Raw genomic sequence first — 16728 nt, forward strand, 5'->3', positions numbered from 1 at the left:
TTAAGTGTTACTTAAAATTTTTGAACAAGGCATTTTAAGTTGTTAGTTCTCCTTTATTGGGGTAGGTAGCAGAGCAGTACCATAAGAGGAGTAGAACAGGAAGAAGGCAGAATTGAAACCTTTCAAAGTTTTGGCCCAAGCGAGGGACCATGGGGGTGTCATTTGAGCTCCCTGCCTCAGGTGCCACAAGGTTGTGGGCCAACCCTGGTTGCTTGGCTAAATATGTATCTATATCTAGACACTTGTTTATTAAATCAAACAGATAATCTACAAACTGTATATGTTACGTGACGAAAGACTTTGTTGTATTTTGGGTTCTGTTGCATTGATAACAATAAAAGGAAGCCGCAAATGTATGTTCTCTTCCCCCCCATCCCTTCTCTATGCATACAAACATAACAACACTCTCATAATCCAGCATCCATTACTGAAACTGAATTAACTTTGGCTGATTGTCACCAGTTAGATATAATACTAACTAGCACTGATCTATTCAACCTACTGCAGGATAAAGTGAGCCAACCAGCTCCCCTGTTCTTGTCCAAGCACAGCAGCAAGCAACGAATCCTGAACAGGTGTATCTACCCATTTTTGTCACTGTTGAGCCTTCCTAAGCCTAGAAGACAATGGTATGAGCATTAATCTGTTACATCCAAAAGGAATTTTCTGCAGCACTTCCAATACCATTTGCTACATAGCACCTAACTACATATTATGAGTTTATCTGATCTCTGGGTGTTGATTATAAATGTATCAGACTCAGAATGTTATTTGCATCTTGCCTTTTAAGCATTAAAATAGTTGCTTCTCACAACCTCTTATTTATCTATCTTTTCAGATGGGAAAACACTTTTCTGTGAATTGATGACTACTTATTTTTCAGCTAAAGTAAATACAGGTCTATATCTCTTTTCATTTGTATGAGAAGCTGACACATTCTGTCACAACATAGCATGAGTAAATGGGAAAGTGACAGCTTCCTGGCAAAATTTTAAAGAGATAAACATCTATTTTTGTTTAAACAGCTACTAAAAAAATCAGACTCTTTCCCAGTTGAAAGGATCTGGAATATATGACTGGTGCAAACTGGTAAATGAACACACACTAGTAAACTCCCAAAGTTTATTGTTACCTCTACAATTTTTACTGTATTTATTCATCCTTTAGTATAAAGAAGCATCTCACTTAGGAAATAAAGTAATCTACAAACACCTCTGGGAAAACAGGAAGCAAACCAATATTGTTTTTTAACAAGTAGACAATCACATTAGAGAAATATTACTAAATAGGGATGGGCATTTGTTTCCTTTAACAACATAAAATTGAACATTTTTGCTCAAGTAAAATAAACCAAAATACTGGTTGGGCTATAGCCTAATGTGCTAGTGGAGTCTTATATACTATGATTTGAAAATATTATAGCAGGGATTGGCAGCCTCTGGCACGCGGCTCATCAGGGTAAGCACCCTAGTGGGCCGAGCCAGTTTGTTTACCTCCCGTGTCGGTAGGTGTGATGGATCGTGGCTCCCACTGGCCCCGGTTCACCTCTCCAGGCCAATGAGGGGTGTGGGAAGCAGCATAGGCCGAGAGATGTGCTGGCCGCTGCTTTCCACAGCCCCCATTGGCCTGGAGTGGTGAACCACCGCCAGTGGGAGCCGCGATCAGCTGAACCTGCAGACACGGCAAGTAAACAAACAGGCCCAGCTGGCCAGGATACTTATTCTGGCGGGCTGTGTGCCAATGGTTGCCGATCCCTGTATTATAGACTAAAAGTCATAGGTGTCAGAAGCATTTGGATGAACCATTCTTTAAATATCTGGTTCAACCTGCAAAGGAATAGAGATCCCTTGAGGAATATCAGAAAGGGGGAAAAGAGAGAGATGGTAGAAATTATGTGAGCAAGACTGAGAGAGAATATAGGGTGGAGGAAAGAGGAAGAGTCCTTTGGGGGTAAAGGAAAATAAGAACTACACTGATTAGAAGAATACAAGTAGATATTAGAAAACTGGAGATCATAACTGTGAAGGGAAAAGAAAGTAGACTGTCAGGAAGGGAAGGAGTGAGACGAGGAACTGGGGAGAGATGGGAGAACAATGATACTGAGGTAATGGAGGGAGAGTAGCAGTTAGTGGAAAATGGGGAGAAGAGAGAAATTGCAGGGGAAAAGAGAAGGAAACACAGGAGAGTGGAAGTAAGAAACTGGGCAAGAAAGGAGGATAGTTGGGGGAAGACACTGTGGGAAGAGGTTAGAGACAGTAAGTTTGATGGGGAAGTCAAGGAAAGGCTAGAAAGATAAATGTGAAGAAAGGGAAAGCGAGTTACAGACTGGGGCACTGAACCACAAAGATGAGAGGGTCTGGGAAAGAAGGGGAGGAATTGGGAGGAAAAGGAAGAAAATGATTGGAGAGGAAAACACAGAGATTAGGAGAAAAGGAAAAAGTTAGAATGATAAGGTAAGAAATAGAAGGCAAGAAAATGGGAAATGAAGAAAAGAAAATGGGGAGATGGAGGAACAGAGAGATCAGTTTAAATCAGTGGTTTGTGGGACCTTCATGTCAGTTATAGTCAGGAGGCTGTGAAGAGAATCTTCAGGTGGATTTTATCCTGGAAGTGGGACCATACCTGAACCTTTCTCCCAATTTGAATACAGATTCTAGTGTCTCTTGAAGAGGAAGAAGCATTTATGCAGCACAGTCCACCCTGTGAGATAGGTGTTGTTAGCCCCATTCTTCACATGGAGATCTTGAGGCAGAGAGAATAAATGAATTGTGCAAGGCTACAGAGTATGTCAGTGGCAAAGCCAGAATTAGAGCTTTGCTTCCTGAGTCCCAACCCCATGCTGAGTCTTTCAGATCAAATTGTCCATATGTTGTACTTTTTGGTGCTTAAATACATTGCATTCCACTTGTCAAGATCCCTACAAAACACACAGCAGTAGAAATGTTGGGCTTGGATTTAAATATACTATATCTTCAATTTCCATTGATTGTTTCTCACTTAACAATAGAAGACAACTCTCTTGTAAGCATCTGAAGTGTCAGTACTTCCATTAATAAAGAAGCCACTTTATTATCAACATACTGTAGATTCATTTTAATGTGTCATTTGCACTTCAAAGTCACATAACTTTTATTACGGTAAATCAATTAAAACTATTTCTCATGATAATTTATCTTCTACAGAGTTTATCATCTCAGAGAATACAATATTTCCCAATTTAACTTCCAAGACAAAAGTGATATAATTTGAATGCCTTTTACTGAGCTTATTAAGCATAAAGATCACAGAAATTTCAAATCCTGAAAGATAACTGTTTCATCTGTGATAAAATAGAAGTCACATTTTTGTAGCTTACTGGAGGTAGTGGGAGAAAATATGCTAATTAGTAATATAACCTCATTTACTGATTTGGTATGTCTCTTGTTTTAAATGATAGTCTGTCTAGAATAGATATCCAGTCTGATATAAATATGAAAAGGAAATCAAGTGAAGCTACTGTATATGCAATAAAGCTGTGTGTAGCGTTCTTATCATTCTACTCTTGTGTGTGTGTGTGTGTGTGTGTGTGTGTGTGTGTGTGCTGGAAACCACGAATCTCCTTAAAATAAAATTATTTTTCCCCTAAGATCTGCCCATTGAAAAGAAGGCTATTTATATCCATGGTTCATGCTCATATTTTGAATTTAAGGAGCGACATATGGGTCAGATTATCAGCTACTGTAAATTGACATATCTCCAGTGAAGTCAATAGTTATGCTGATTTACATCAACTGAGAATCTGGCCATAGTTATAACATCTTTAAACTTCACAATCAAATCTACAGTGCTATGAGGCAAAATTCCTCCTATATATTGTTTCTTGGTGTGTCTCAGAATGAATGTTACTTTAAAATCAACATGCTTGTAAAATTATCCTAATAATTAAATAATGATTTATGGTGAAATTTTCATCGACTTTCAATGGGACTTGTGTTCCTAAATTATTTAGGTGCTTTTGAAAACCTCACGCTTAGTTAGCACACATTGCGTGCCATTGAAAGGCGTTTGGTTCTGAGAAATATACAATAGGAACTTAATAAAAAACCTTACTCCTTTAGAATTAAAATACACAAAGCAAATGAGCAGCAGGAGTAGTCCCTAAATTCAACAATCCCTTTTGGTCTCTATCATTTCCACTGGATTAGCAGTAAATAATTGCAATAACACTTAGACCAGGAGAAGGAAGAGTTGTTATTTGCTAGTGTGTGTCATTTGATTGCCTGTCACTAGCTCCTCATAGTTCACCTCTTGTACATAGCAGATCTCAGCTGGAGTAAGTATTTTTGGCTAGAGGAAAATAAGTGGGAATTATGTGCTGCTTTTTGGGCTAGTATGTGTCTGTTACAGCTATCCCCCTATTCCATTTTGTTTCTTACAGCTGTCCCCATACTCCATTTTGTTTTTGTTTTCCTCCTGTGGCCGCCCCTCCCTGGCTGTTAAGTTGTTTACCAGGGCCACTGCCATTCTCAAAAGGGAGGGCCCCTTAAGTTGTTTACCAAGAGCCATTGCCCTTCTCAAAGGGATGGCCACTTGTGCTAAGTGGGACCACTGCCCTGTTCAAAGGGTTAGTCCTGATCCCTTGTGTACCTCGTTGTGTAGGTGAGGCAATTCCCGAGCTGCAAGGACTTAGTGTTTTTAATCGTCTGGCATGGTATTAGGCCTCATTGCTTTCATCACCTATTGCCAGCTACCTAGCAGCAACCATCTCTGTCTTTACGCTGCCTTTCCCTGTGCCTCCTCCCTGTTGACAGAGGCGCCATCCGATACTGATGGGAAACTGCTGGTGTTGCCTTTTAAACAGACCTTTTTTAAACAAACAATCAGGAAAGTCCTGCACTGCTGCCTATCTGTCACAGGGTTCGTGGGGTCCTTATCTCCGCTTTTGTTATTCTTGAGCGTTACCCCGTTTTTTAAACGCCCCCATGAAGAACGGACAATTGCTCGCCTGAGGACTCTCCTGATTATCGAGCCGTATCCGAGCCTCGAATGTTCTTGCTGCTTCTGCCTTTTGCTGTACCTGGGCTTGATGTAAGATCCCTCTGTGAACAATCTTACGCATTCTATCTTTTATTATTTGTAGCTGCGATGCTCTTGTTTCCCCATGCACACAGACTCAAGCTAATCCTTCTGTGTCTTAAAACCTCTCTTAAATTCCGCCGCTTTGCCGCTAAAATAAGTTGATTGCCGCTGCTAAGCTCTAGGCCTCCTTTGGGCTTGCCTCGGGCTCCACTGCTTTCAGCCATATCACTGCTGCAGCTACTCACCTTGCTTCCGTAGCGGTGGATTGCCTTGGAAGCTGGTCGCTGGCACATACCACTCTGCCCTCGACTTCCATAGCTCGAGGTGCACCTTAGGTTATTGTTTTTCACGTTTAATAAGTCATACTTGATAAGATTGTAGAGCTTTGTACGTTTCATTCTGCCTTGCTATAGTGTTGCTGTTTTGTTGTTCCCTTTATCTTGCTGTTTATAGTTTGCTTATAATTTGATATTTGTTGATTGTTGCTAGTCGATTGGTTAAATAGATTTAAAAAGCCCCTGCCTGGTTGTATTCTGTACTGTTTTGTTACTTGGTAGCCGCTTCTTGTCATTATTATATAGTTTGATTAGTTAGAAAAATAACGTTTTGCTGTTTGAATTCATTCTTTCCGCGCTGCTCGCCGACTCTCCCTGAACTTTCCCGTATCTGTTTTTCCCCCGTCCAATTCCCCCCTCTGTGTGTTTCTCCTGGTCTCCATGTATACTCTTGCTGCTTTTTCCCAATTTTGCACCTCCCCGAAAACTTCCCAACTCTCTGCTGCTTCCCCCCGGATCTGCATCACCCTCCCGAACTTCCCAACCCCTTGCTGATTCTCCCCCTGTTAAACATTCCTAAACCTTTGCTGCTTTTTCCCCCGTATCTGCACTCTTCCCAACTTCCCAACTCCTTACTGTTCCCCCCCCCAGCGTCTGCCATCCCCTCTAACTTCCAACCCCTTGTGCTTCTCCCCTTGTAACTTCCCAAAACCCTTTGCCGCTCTTTCCTTTGTTTTTGGTTCCGCTTGTTGCTTAAACCTCCTGTAGCCCTTCTCCTTCCCCTCCCCTACGAGATACCTATCACACTGCTCTGTTGTCCTTACCCCAGGCTTCAGAGTTCCTCGCGCTTGCAGCTGCACTCTTCCTCTCATTCAGTTGCCACTTATCATTCAATCCCTCCGCCCTCCTGTTGTGACCAGCCTTAGGTACACTCTTGCTACTCACAGTCCTCACAATTGCTCAGTATTTTCTCAGGCATAATTTCACTTATCACCCATATTGTATCATTGCACTGTGATTCACATTTTACTTGTGGTTATAACACCCCATTGGTTGCCTCCACTTTTCTGATATACTTTGTATTTGAATTGATGCCATTGTGTTACATTGTGTATAAGGATACTAACCACTTAATATATTCTATCTAAGATTGTTGACCATTTTATATAGAAGCTACCATTTTATTTTGCATTTCTTTTTGGTACGTTTTGCATTCCACACTGTATCTACAGTTGTTCCTATATAAAGTTGAGTTGCTTATTAACTGTACTGTATCCCATTGTGCTGAACCCCACTTACTGTACCCCACTGTTAGAACTTCCTACACTGTTCAATAAGAAGAACCCCCTCCCATCATTGTCTATTGTAAACACCCTATACACCCCATCCCATTGTATTTCATTGTTAAATTGCCACCACTTCCTTTTTCCTTTAATAAAGAAATTAATTGGCACCCCACCTGTGTGGTAATTGCTCCCCAAGATCCCATATACCTGCAGGCAGGGACAGTATGGAATACAAATTAACGGTTCTGGGACCTGACATACCCTCTTTAAAAAAAAGAACCAGATAAATTAATGGAGGATAGGTCCATGAATGACTATTGGCCAAGATGGACAGGGATGGTGTCCTTATCCTCTGTTTGCTAGAGGCTGGGAGTAGGCAGCAGGGGATGGGAGCACTGGCATTGGCCACTGTCGGAAGACAGGACACTGGACTAGATGGACCTTTGGTCTGAGCCAGTATGGCTGTTCTTATGTTTTTATGCTTTTTAAAGCCTTGACAGGCCTCTCCTTGGTGTCTCTTTCTTGCAGGTTGGACTACACAGTGGGTGCTTCTTCTATAAGTGGACTTTCTCTAAATATTTCATGCCGAAAGGATTTTGCTTTGGAATTGCCCTTTTGTACACTGGAAGTAGAATACTGCTGAAAGTCCTGACATATATTTTGCTGTACAGCACTTATGCCTGGAACAAACTATGTACTCTGTCTATGCTCACAGCTGGACTCGTTCAAGAACTGAGCTCAATAGGTTTTGAATGACCAAAGTCCAAAATGGCTTGAGAACGGATCTAGTAGACTCTCTCTCAGAAGTACAGTAGAATATTTTTAATCTGCAATTCTGGCTGTAAGACCTTTTATTCATTAGTTAATTTGACAAACAAATGATATAAAATGTATTAATAAAATATTTTGTACGAAGGTGCATAAAGATATAACTAGATGTCCTGGGTTGAAATTTTTAAAAAGGAAAGTTTTTAGAACGAAAAAATGTTGTAATGGTGTGATTTATTAGACTGCAGTATAGTCTCTCAGGGGAAGTGGTAAAAGCCTCATTAAATAATGGAAAAACTCGCATTGCCTGAGGACCAGATCTTAAGGGAATTAACACAAGAAAATGAAACAAATTTAATTTAGGCTAGAATTGGCCAGTTCCTTTCGCCATTATTGTATTCCCAAGGCAGCAGCAGAACAGATATACAGCATTTCCCCACCATTTGTATCTGCATGGCATAAACGCTATGAAATACGTTCCAAAATAATTGCCCTTGATGATGATTGTTACTATGCACAGTGACCAGTTTAACAGTAGGAATATTGTACTTAAGTTAATCATTGAATCTCCCTAGGCAATTTGTTCCAGTGCTTAACTAACCTGATAGGATGTTTTTTCCTAATGTCCAACCTAAACCTCCGTTGCTGCAATTTAAGCCCATTGCTTCTTGTCCTATCCTCAGAAGTTAAAGAGAACATTTTTTCACCCTTTCCCTTGTAACAACCTTTTATGTACTTGAAACTGTTGTCATCTCCCCTCTCAGTCTTCTGTTCTCTCAACTAAACAAACACAATATTTTCAATCTTCCCTCATAGGTCATGTTTCCTAGACCTTTAATCAATTTTGTTGCTCTTCTCTGAACTTTCTCCAATTTGTCCACATCTTTCCTGGACTCAATACTCCAGTTGAGGTCTAATCAGCATGGACTAGAGCAGAAGAATTACTTCTCGTGTCTTGCTTATAACACTCCTTCTAATATATCCCAGTACGGTGTTTGGGTTTTCTGTTTGTTTTTGGTTTGGGTTGGGTTTTTTTGCTAGTGTTATACTGTTCACTCATATTTAGCTTGTGATCCCATGATCTCTAGATCCCTTTCCACAGTACTCCTTCCTAGGTGGTCATTTCCCATTTTGTATGTGTGCCACTGATTGTTCCTTCCTAAGTGGAGTACTTTGCATTTGTCCTTCTTGAATTTCATCCTATTTACTTTAGACCATTTTTCCAGTTTGTCCAGATCATTTTGAATTTTAATCCTATCCTCCAAAGCACTTGTCATCCATATATATTATAAGTGTAATTTCTATGCCATTACCTAAATAATTGATGAAGATATTAAATAGAACCAGACCCAGGACCAATCCCTGGGGGACCCCACTTGATATGCCCCTGCAGATTGACTGTGAGCCATTGATAACTACCTGTCATGGAATGGTTTTCCAACCAGTTATACACCCACCTTATAGCAGCTTCATCTAGGCTGTATTTTGATAGTTTGTTTATGAGAAGGTCATGCAAGTCAGTATCAAGAGCCTTACTAAAGTCAAGATATACCATGTCCACCGCTTCCCCTCTATCTTGAAGACTTTTTATCTTGTAAAAAACAGTTGTTAGGTTGGATTGACTGTTTCTTATAATCTTATTATCTTCTAGGTGTTTGCAAATCGATTGCTTGATTATTTGCTCTGTTATCTTTCCAGATACTAAGGTTAAACTGGCTAGTCTGAAATTCCCCAGATAGTCCTTATTTCCCTTTTTATAGACTGGCAGTATATTTGCCTTCTTCAAGTCCTATGGAATCTCTCTTGGGTTCATGAGTTTTCAAAGCTAATCACTAATGCCTCAGATATCTCCTCAGTCAGCTTCTTGAGTACTGTAGGATGTATTTCGTCAGGCCCTGCTGACTTGAAGACAACTAACTTTTCGGGCATGGCTACACTTACATTTTTGCAGCACTGGTAGTTACAGCTGTGGTCGTAGAGCTGTGTAGGGCCAGCGCTGCAATGTGGCCACACTGACAGCGACCAGCGCTGCAGTGTGGCCACATTTGCAGCATTTGCAGCGCTGTTGGGAGTGGTGCTTGTGTGGCAGTATCCCAGCGTTTCAAGTGGCTGCAACGTGCTTTTCAAAAGAGGGGAGTTGGCGGTGGAGTGGTGACAGGGAGCTTGCGGGAGAGACAGAGGAGAGGGTTTTTGGAGCAGACACTGTACAGTCCCTGCCGTTGCAGTTCAAAGCAGGGGTGGGGTGGAGCGTCGACAGGGAGGCGGGCGGAGACAGAGAGAGTGGATTTTGGAGCAGACACTGTGTGACAGCCTCCGTGGCCTTGCAAAATCTGGCCTATTTTCCCCACCCTCCCTCAATCAGCTCTTAAATGTAAAAAGGCTTTCAGACCAGATAAGCAGGCTTTCTCGACGGTACTCCCTCCCTATTCCCCCCCCCCACGTGCTGTTTGTCTCCTCAAGCAAACAGCTGTGAACATTCCAAAGCTCGGCTCGCTCTGCTCGCTGTGCATTGCAAAGAGCAGCTGTGTTTTGTTTTTTAAGATAGTTGTCGGGGAGTAGCCTTGCCGGTTGTTGTATACAGGAATTGCGGGATACCTCCTAATACCCTGGAGGCCAATAACAGCGCTGGTGAGTGTCCACACCTGATGAGCAGCGCTGCATCAGCAGCGCCGGATTCGCTACACCCGTAGCAGACCAGGTGTACAGCCAGCGCTGCAGGAAGGGAGTTGCAGCGCTGGCTGAGCTCTGTAAGCATGGACACCTGGTAAGTTGAAGTGCTGTAACCCCTCACCAGCGCTGCAACTTGCAAGTGTAGCCAAGCCCAAAGTTCTAACTTGTTCTTTCTCTGTTTTAGCCCCAGATCCCTTCATTCCACATCATCTCATTTTCATTGGCATTCACTAGGTTAGATGGCCCATGGCTACTAATCTGAAACAAAAAAGTCATTTAGCACTTCTTCCATTTCCACATTTTCTGTTATTGTTTTTTCCCTTCCAATTGGGTAATGGGCTTACCGTGCCCTTTGTCTTCCTCTTCCTTCTAATGTATTTGTAGCATGTTTTCGTGTTACCCTTTATGTCTCTACCTAGTTTGATCTCGTTTTGTGCCTTGGCCTTTCTAATTTTGTCCCTATATACTTGTGTTATTTGTTTATTTTCATCCTTTGTCATTTGACCTAATTTTCACTTTTTGTAGGTCTCTTTTTTTGAGTTTCAGATAATTGAAGATCTCCTGATTAAGCCTCTGTAATCTCTTATCTTATTTCCTATTTTTTCTACTCTTGCATATTTAGACTGGCACAAATGCATTTAACAATGACTCATTTAGGACCTGTTTCTGCAATGGGAACAGGAGTGAGCCTTTAGGGACCATTTCCCAGGGGAAGCTAAATATCTCCTAACCACTACCAACTCTTGATAAAGTCAATGATATTTGAGTTTGCTGAGCATAGAGCAGGTGGTGGTCAGCACCTTGTAGGCTCAAGCCATCTGTCCTGATTCCCATTGAAGTGAATGGCAAAACTGCCATTAACTGTGTGAGCTAAGGATCAAAATTTTAAACAGATAATGGACCTGAATCTCCCTTGTGTAGCTTCTTGCACCTGTGCAAAGTGGGCATTAATCTCTACTATTATGTACCCAGCTTGACCACCCAGCTTGCCCTTATTTTGCACAGATAAAATTGCAGTGGAGAATCAAGCCTGGTCTATATAGCATCATTCTATATTTATCTCTTTGAAAAGTAAAGACTCAAGGAAGGTTACTTATACATATTCTTTTTTTTCATATGTCAGAATATCCTTCAAGATATTTGGAGTAAAGTGTGTAAACCTGGCTATTTATTATGTTGCCCTCTGAACATATTATTGAAATGTTACTGGAACACTACACATTGATGGTTTCATGCAGCAAGAGTACAGTGGATGGCATTTAAGAATATCATCCTTGCATTATTATTTTTAAGACTATTGATTTTTTTTTCTAATAGCCTCTGAACTATTTCTTGGGTTCAATGGTGTTTCTTTATTCTCTAATTGCAGAGAGCTTACAGACTATTATGCTGTTCTTTCTCTCTCTCTACAGTTGACATTTATGGTAATAAGGGACTGTTTGCTGAGTTTCAATATATAGTGTCTTAAATCAGGAAATCCCATAATAAATATGAAACTAGAATATTCCTTTTTGTATATACATCTGCAAGCCTTACTGCATCTCACTAAGTATATTATAGATTAATTATATTACATGGCTCACATTGAAGACACCTCAAATTTTATTTTTACTTTTTCTGCCCATTGTATGAATAAACATTGGCTTCTGTTTAGTGGAATAATTGGAAAATATCCAACATCTGCATGTAATGTATGGAATCGGGAGAATATAAGAGTTATCACCCACACACATTCATTTTTCACATTTGTGTTTCACATACTAAGCTTTAGGAAGGGGTCAGCATAGGTGTTGCTTACTAGAACCATATGAAATGTTTCACAGAGAGACAGGAAAATGAAAAATTCTTTCTCACACCAATGTAAATTGGGAATAACTGCAATGATGCCAACTGATCTACACTGATGTAAAACTAGCGAGTGAGTAGAAACCCCCAAACCTCTTGCTATTATTGTAGGTTTAGCAGGTTTGTGGAAATTAAAGTGCCCTGGGTCCAACTATTTTGTGCAGAGACTGCTGAAAAGGTGGCCTACACAGGTCCTGAGGATGACTCTGGACCCCAGATGACACTTCAAACATCCACAGGGACAGCTGGCTCTACGTTCTCCCATCTGTGCTGGGGAATTCCCAACAGTTTTTTGCCTGCTTTGGTCTGCCAGAGTGTTCTGACAAGTGCAACAGGACTTTGTATCTGCTCTGAGGAATCAACATAAGTAGGGAAATCAGGATTCTGTATTCCTTACATTTCATCAACTCCCATAGATTATTCAAGGAATGCAGAATGGGGTCCTCATTAAGAAACTATCTTACTAACAAGTAGAGTGGTGTCATGGATCAGACAACTAAAGGTCAAGGTGCCATCACTTCAGATATACAAACACAGATTAGGTAAGACATTAGTGGAAATGATGTAGTGAGTGAGCCTGCAAACTGAAGAGGGTCAGACTTTGAAACTTCACAGATGATTATTTTCTATACCTGTTTGTGCCTCATTCTGCCAACATTCTACAAAATTCCTTGGGCTTCTCAATTAATAGCAAAGGCAAGATTAAGCCCATCAATGTTAATGCCTGTGTTATAGATCATGGAATCACAGATTATTAGGGACCTCAAGAAATCATCTAGTCCAACCCCCTGCTCAAAACAGGGCCAATCCCTAAGTAGCCCTCTCAAGTATTGAACTCATAACCCTGGGTTTAGCAGACCAATGCTCAAGCCACTGAGCTATCCCCCCCATATTATAGCTCTTGAGAGTCTTTCATGCAAAACATATGATTAACTTACTATCAGCATGAACCAAATGTTACATGTCCTATTTAATTGTTGATATTAGTTATTGATTGTTAGCTGCAACTATTGCTGGCATTAACAGTTTCTGAAAGACAGCATCATTAGGATCTTCCAAAGCGTCAACACATACTTAAGGCATGTCTATAGCTGCAGCTGGAAGTGTGATTCCCAGACTGAGGATACATAATTGTGCTAACTCTTATTGAGCTACCACACTAAAAATAGAAGTTTAGCTATGTTAACATCAATGAATGGGGAGGGCCCAGACACTCCAATTACAATCCCAAGTATACACCCAGGCGGGTAGCTAGCCTCAGCTGCTGCCCGTGGTACCATAGCTATGCCACTGTTTTTAGCACACTAGATTAATAAGAGCTAATGTAAGCATCTCTGTTTGAGCTGGAAATCACATCCCCAGTTCCAAGTGTAAACAAACCTTTTGTTATTTGGTCAGCTATACTGGAAATCTTTAATTCATCAGCATGAGCCATGGTGTAAAAAGTCAATACAGTTAAGATCAATCATGTCATATCTATTGTTTGGGTGGATATAGAACTGTAAATAGAATCGGGGAAAAAAGATACACAAATAATATATTTAACATTGACACTATTTGTAAACCCTCAAATAATAATTATTTGTTATAGGTTTACTTGAGGTGAAATTAGACTTCACCAATTAAAAACAGAACAAAAAATGCCTGGATCCTTAAGGGTTTTCTTCTTTAAATTTAAACATTGCTTACCAATCTCTCGAGATGCATCTTGTTTCTGAGGGCCCTAGGGAATAGTTGGAAATTCATACATATTTAATATTAGTCAAATCATCCTATGCAGTAACCTTGCTAAAACAATTATGCAGACTATTTATGTAAATATAAAATAGTAATTATATGTTTTTCTTTAGAACATTGGAAAGAATTGTAAATTATTTAATCTAAGATGACCCACTTTGGGGTGATTTTGAGCAATTTATTTACAATATACAATGTAGCAAAAGATATTGTTTATGTTTTCATACTCAAATCAATTTCAGCTTGGTTAAGATTAGGATGATCTTCAGAGGCCAGAATGATGATGATCATACAAATCTTTGCAATTGTTTGTCTGGTTCAGGGATAGATTAGTTAATATTTTATTACAAATATTTTCTGCCTAAGAGATTTGTCAAAATCAGAGTTTTTGTTGTTAATAATACATTGCACATCTATAGCACCTTTTAGGATCTCCAAATGTTTCATCCATTTTACTGAATTTAATCTGCACATGGAGATCCTTGCACATTGTTGATCCACATCAAATAGGCTGTGGAACCCATTCCAAAACATTTTGAATCCAGTCATTCACATGACTCCGGGAGGAACAACAGGATGCCTTTGCAGCACCCCAACTTCAAACCTGCTAACTATGGTTTCTAACCTATCATTTAAATCAGCTACTGTATTAGAAACTGGAGGACAGCTAACGTGACACCAATTTTTTCAAAAAGGCTCTGGCAATTACAGGCCAGTAAACCTAACTTCAGTTCCAGGAAAATTGGTTGAAACTATAGTAAAGACCAGAATGAACAGATATGTAGATGAACACAATATGTTGGGGAGGAATCAGCATGGCTTTCATAAAGGGAAATGATTCCTCACCAGTCTATTAGAATTCTTTGATGGGGGTCAACAAACATGTGGACAATGGTGATAAAGTAGATATAGTGTACTTGGACTTTCAGAAAGCCTCTGACAAGGTTCCTTACCAAAGGTTCTTCAGAAAAGTAAGCCATCATGGGATAAGAGGGAAGGTTTTCTAACGGATCAGTAACTGATTAAATGACAGAAAACAAAGGGTAGGAATAAATTATCACTCTTCAGAATGGAACGAGGTAAATGGTGGTGTACTATTGGGAACTGTGTTGGGACCAGTGCTGTTCAACAAATTCATAAATTATGTGGAAAAAGCAGTAAACAATGAGGTGGTAATATTTGCAGATGATACAAAATTACTCAGGATAGATAAGGCCAAAGCAGACTGAAGAATTACAAGGAAACCTTACCAAACTGGGTGACTGGGCAACAAAATGACGGATGAAATTCCCTGTTAATAAATGCAAAGTAATACACATTGGAAAACATAATTCCAACTGTACAAACAAAATGATGGGAACTCTGTTAGCTGTTACCACTCAAGAAAGAGATGTTAGAGTGCAGTGGCAGTCAAAAAAGCTAACAGTGTTAGGAACCATTAGGAAAGGGATAGAAAATGAGACAGAAAATATCATAATGGCACTATATAAATCTATGGTATGCCCACACATTGAATACTGAGCTCAGTTCTGGTCACCCCAACTCAAAAAAGCTATATTAGATTTGGAAAAGATGCAGAGAAAGACAACAAAAATGATTAAAGGTGTGGATCAGCTTCCATATGAAGAAAGATTAAAGAGACTGGAACTTTTCCGTTTGGAAAAGAGACAACTAAGAGAAGATATGATAGAGGTCTATAAAATCATGACGGGTATGGTGAAAGTGAATAAGGAAGTGTTGTTGTTTTTTACTCTTCACATAACATAATAACCAGATGTCACCCAAGAAAATTAATAGGCAGCAAGTTTAAAACAAACAAAGGAAGTACTTCTTCACACAACACACAGTCAACCTGTGGAACTTGTTGCCAGAGGATATTGTGAAGGCCCTATATGGGGTTAAAAAAAGAATTAGATAAGTTAATTGAGAATCAGTCCATCAATGGCTATTAGCCAGGATGCGCAGACGTGCAACCCGATGCTTTGAGTAACCATAGCCTCTGATTTCCAGGAGCTGGGCATGGCTGACAGGTGATGGATCACTTGATAATTGCTTGTTCTGTTCATTCTCTCAGAAGCACCTGACATTGGCCATTGTCAGAAGACAGAATACTGGACTAGATGGACCATTGGTCTGACCTAGAATGCCCGTTCTTATGATCTAATGTACATCAAATGAGAAGCCACACCAACGTGGATAACTCTATCTGTAGCTGCCCATGCTAATATCTGCTAGCATGTCAACAAAATCTTGTGGTCAATACTATCAGTGATGATGCATAAAAGAATCAGCACAGGGGGAATAATACTTGGCAAGGGGCTATCATCAACCACCGACACCATCAGTTTCTGTATCTTTTCCAGACTTGGAAGTCTGTGGCACCTTATAGACAAATAGAAGTATTGGAGCATAAGCTGCATCTGATGAAGTAGGTATTCACCCATGAAAGCTTATGCTCCAATACTTCTGTTTCTCTATAAGATGCCACAGGACTCTTTGTTGCTTTTTACAGATCCAGACTAACATGGCTACCCCTCTGATACTTAATATCCAGAGAGTTCATCAATGTCAACATACAGTGTCTTCTTCAGAGGCCTAACTGCTAATGTTGGATAAGGTAATCTTTCATTAGTGTCCATAGAACCCTATTACAATTTGCTCATATCAGCCGTAGAGCTACAAAGATATTATGTGGGCATGCTTCTTAAAGTCTAGAGAATTAAAATGTTTATTTTTTCTCTTTCTTCTCCATTCCAATGTTCTCCCCTCACCTCACAGAGGTAAAAATAGGCTTATTTTGGTTCTTTTTCTCATAGTAGACAAAGAAGTTAACCTAGCACTTCTTAGCTTTGCACCATTCATGACATGTTTCAAAGGCAGACAAAAGATGTATTTGAGCCTGGCAGGCATAGTTTTATGAGCCAGGCAACTAATATGCCTCCCTTAACTGCTCTGTCTTTTGCTTCTGCTGAGTTCACATACTACAAAAGAGCCTATACTACTAAGGTCAAATTAGACAGCAATATCAGCTGAAGATCAATGAGAAGAAATCAATAGCTATATCATGATATATATAAAAAAAAAAAAAA

This window comes from Chelonoidis abingdonii, chromosome 1, assembly GCF_003597395.2.
Source record: "Chelonoidis abingdonii isolate Lonesome George chromosome 1, CheloAbing_2.0, whole genome shotgun sequence".
Lineage (NCBI taxonomy): Eukaryota > Metazoa > Chordata > Testudines > Testudinidae > Chelonoidis > Chelonoidis abingdonii.